At 47.2% G+C, this 4,407-nt stretch overlaps 1 pseudogene; it reads left to right on the top strand.

Moving 5' to 3' along the window:
- The first annotated feature begins 576 nt into the window (after window positions 1–576).
- Window positions 577–2,686, top strand: LOC123167848 (protein NRT1/ PTR FAMILY 8.3-like; annotated as a pseudogene).
- The last annotated feature ends 1,721 nt before the right edge of the window (window positions 2,687–4,407 follow it).

Here is a 4,407-nt window from a genome sequence, read left to right on the forward strand (position 1 = left end):
GCCACCCCAGCAAGGCCCGGGGCCGCCGTCGTGCCTCCCAGCCGGCCGCCGCGGTAGGACGGCCGCGATACGGCAACTACCGTCCTCGCACGACCACCCTGTGTCGCCGTCGCGTCGCCTCCACGCACGGGCCACCGCCTCGACACGCTCCCGATGCTTCCACGCCGGTGTGCCGCCACGCCACCGCCTTGCACCACACAATGCAGTTCACTGTCACACACACAAACTCTCTCTCTCTCTCTCTCTCTCTCTCTCTCTCCCTCCCTCTTACGCCATTAGCTAGGTGTATTTAACAAAAATGAAATAAAAACAGATTTTATGGAAAGAGGTTTACACGATCTGGGAAAGGTTGATGTCTGCCAACTTTCCACTTTTACGGATTTTTTTTTACAGGAGTTGTTGAAGTTGTTTGTCTGGTACTAAAAGCTAGTCCGTGAAAGATATTTTCTTCTACTCCCTCCGTCCCATAATATAAGAACGTTTTTGACATAGTGTCAAAAACGTTTTTATATTATAGGACGAAAAGAGTAATATTTAATCTTTCCTCCATAAGAGTCTAGACAAACGCTTCCCCTTGTCCTATTGGAGATGCTCTTTGCTGTTTTGATTATAGACTGCGGAAATTTTCTCTATGCCAACAACATGGGGCCAGCTTAGAGGACGAGGCTCCACGGGCCAATTGCAGCACTTGACAAGCGAGAGGCGTAGGCTCCCAAGCTCCCGCCATGGCCTCCACTGGCGAGCACACCGTGTCTCTGCTTGCGCGCCTTCCCACCGAGGTATCGTCCCCCTAGCCCCTGGCTCCGCTCTTTCGTCGTAATTATTTTCTCTACAATTCAACTTCTTTCTCCCTTTCGCCTGCGTATTATTTCAACCCCTGACACGGATGATGTTTCGCTGTTAATTGTGGTGGGGATTGCCGCCGCAGGCAGCGGAGGAGTACACCACTGACGGGTCCCTTGATTTCGACGGGAACCCGGCGCTCAAGAATCGCACAGGTGGATGGCGCGCGTGCCGCTCAGTTCTCGGTAATTTATTTCGCGTTCACCAGTTTTTGGTAGTAATAAAATTCTTTGCGTGATGATGATTAGTTCAGTTTTATCTTGGATCGATGGTGTCTCTGCGTGATGGTTAATTCAGTTTGAACGACGGTGTTCACGCAGGCACCGAGTTCTGCTACTGCCTGGCGTTCCACGGCATCTCCTTCAACCTCGTCACGTACCTCACCGGCGTCCTGGGCCAGAGCAACGTCGCTGCGGCGAGGAACGTGTCAACCTGGCAGGCCACCTGCTTCCTCATGCCTCTCGGCGGCGCCGTCGTCGCAGACTCCTACTGCGGAAGGTACCGCACCATGGTCGTCTCCTGCTTCATCGGCGTCGCAGTAAGTACCCGAGCCAACTAATCACCACTCTGCAGTCTTCAGCTTGCCTGATCCAGACTTGAATTTGAATTCTGTTTTTGTGCAGGGCATGCTGATGACAGCTCTCTCAGCGTACCTGCCGCTGCTCGTCAAGGACAGCGTGTCGTTCAAAGGCTTCATCTCGTCCAACAAGAATTCGTCTTGTTTCTCGGCCTCTACATGATCGCCGTTGGGTTGGGCGGCCTCCGGCCGTGCCTCATGTCCTTCGGCGCCGACCAGTTCGACGACGGCGATCCGTCGGAGCGCGCCACAAAGGGCTCCTTCTTCAACTGGTACATATTCAACGTGAACTGCGCGTCGCTCATATCCAGCACGGGCATTGTGTGGGTGCAGGATCATTATGACTGGGCATTGGGCCTGACCATCCCAGCGGTCGTCCTGGCCGCCGGGCTATCTTGCCGTGTCGAGCAAGGCATGGCGATGGACGCCACCGTCGGCTCCGTGCGCGTCCCGCCGGCATCCATGTCCACCTTCGATATACTCACTATCATCCTCCTGGTCCCGCTGTACGATCGGGCTTTCGTTCCGGCTGCCAGGAGGCTCACCGGGAGGGAGAAGGGCATCTCGGAGCTGCAGAGGATCGGTGCCGGACTCGCCATGCCCGTGCTCGCCATGGCCGCCGCGGCGCTTCTAGAGACGGCGCGCCTCCGTGCGGCGCCAAACTCGACGAGCGTGCTGTGGCAGGCGCCGCAGTACGCGCTGGTGGGCGTGGGCGAGGTGCTCACCACCATCGGGCAGCTCGACTTCTTCTACGGCCAGGCGCCGGCCGCGATGAAGACCGTGTGCACGGCGCTCGGGCTCCTCGCGATAACGGCCGGCGGCTACCTGAGCTCGTTTCTACTGACGGCCGTGCAGTGGGCGACGGCGACTGGCGGCGCGCCGGGGTGGATCCCCGACGACCTGAACGAGGGGCACCTGGATCGCTTCTTTTGGATGATGGCCGGACTTGGTTGCCTCAATCTGCTAGCGTTTGGGAGCTGTGCCAGGAGGTACAAATGGGAGCTCCTAGTCGGCGCTGCAAGCGCCGGTTATCGCTAACAGCGCTCGCAGCGGGAGCTAGCGGGCCGGCCCAACCGAGGAGAAAAAACTGTAAAAAACTTACTGGTACAACATGCAAAAACTGGGACTCGAACCATTCACCCAATGTATAGCTACGTCACGCCCGAACCACCAGACCGAGACGCCAACCTTGTCAACTACAAGAAACGAGGTATATTTGACCGTTTCTCTACAGATATATTCTATACCAGAGTTAATTATTTGAAAAAGATATTCACAAAAAAACCACGAGTCCTGAAAAAGGGTTCGTGAAAAATGGAAAAAGATCATCAATTTCGAAAAAACCTTCATCCATTTTGAAAAAGTTCATAAATTTTAAAAAAAGCTCACTGTTTTCGAAAAAAGTTCATCAAATTTCAAAAAAAGTTCATGGATTTTGAAAAAAAAAACTTCATTGAATTGAAAAAAAGTTCATCGATTTTCAAAAAAGTTCATCAAAATTAAAAAAGGTTCATGGATTTCGAAAAAAAAGTTCATCGATTTGGAAAAAGTTCATCAACTTTTAAAAAAATCATTGATTTGAAGAAAACGTTCACGTATTTGCAAACAGTTCATCAAGTTTGTTGAATTTTAAAAAAAGTTCAGCGAATAGGAAAAAAGTTCATTGAATTTGAAAAAAGTTAGTCGAGTCTGAAAAAAGTTCAGAGAATTTGAAAAAAAGTCACGAATTATAAAAAAAATCATTGAGCCAGGAATAAGAAAAAGAAAAAGGAAAAAAAAACATAAACGAAAAAAGGAAAAAGGAAAAACGGAAAAAGGAAAGTTGAACTAACAAAAGAAGTAAGAGGACGTTAGTCATCACAGTGGGTAAGGTAGCGTGGTGGTTACAGCCTGTTAGCTTGAACTGGAAGTCCCTAGGTCGATCCCCCGCTCGGACGCTCCTTTTCGGCTCTCTGGAATACAGAGAGGAAACATGGTGAGATGCGCCGACCCAGCTTGGTTGGCTGCAGGCGCCCGTTTGCAAAATACATGTAAACCGGCGCGTGCAGCGCCAAATAGGATTTTCCGGTACAAATCCAGGAAGGGTTGCTGATTTTGCTTCACCGTGGGCAGAGATTTTTTTTTCCAGCCCACGGTGCATGATGCCCAAGAGACCAAGAAAAAAATGCACGATTGATCAGCAAAAGAGAAATGCCTGAAGAAAGATCAGCAACAGTGAACCATTTCAAAAAATGCCTCAAAAAAATAAAATAAGCAATACATTTCAAGAAATGACTCAAAAAATATCAGAAATAGTGAACCATTTCAAAAAATGCCTCAAAAAAAAATAAGCAATACATTTCAAGAAATGACTCAAAAAAGATCAGAAATAGTGAACCATTTCAAGAATAATGAGATTTTGAACATTAACATTATTTATAGAATATTTTGAGTAGGGCGTTTTGAACAGTAACTCCATGGAGGCCGATTGTTTAAAAAAAATCAAAATACAAAGTTTTCGGATTAAAAAAGTGCATGTGTATAAAGATGAAATGTATGTGTGTGTAAAAATTAAAGATGAAATACCTTAAATTGTAACTTGTGAAAAAAAAAACAATATCATGTGCTGAAAAGTCACAGATTTTTTTTACACATCCCTCATTTCAAGGTATTTCATCATGAAAATTTACACACATATACATTATGGCTACATGTATATATGTATTTTTTTAGAATTTTTTGAAACGTAAAAAATATGAATTTTTAATTTTTTTAAATGCCCCCATAGAGCTAGGCCTCCAAAAGCATTTTTCAGAATATTTCAAGATTTAAATAAAAATATACAAAAAAGATAAAAATAAAAAACGAATGAAACAGAGGTACGTAGCGAACAGAGAGACTGTCTTGCAATTCTCATAGTGGGACAGACTACTAGAGATTCCTTGAGGCATCACTATGGCCTATGTGGATGCGAGGAAGAAACAAACGCGCCCTACCAAGGACCTCTA

The sequence above is a fragment of the Triticum aestivum genome, chromosome 7D (assembly GCF_018294505.1).
Source record: "Triticum aestivum cultivar Chinese Spring chromosome 7D, IWGSC CS RefSeq v2.1, whole genome shotgun sequence".
In the NCBI taxonomy this organism is placed as follows: Eukaryota; Viridiplantae; Streptophyta; class Magnoliopsida; order Poales; family Poaceae; genus Triticum; species Triticum aestivum.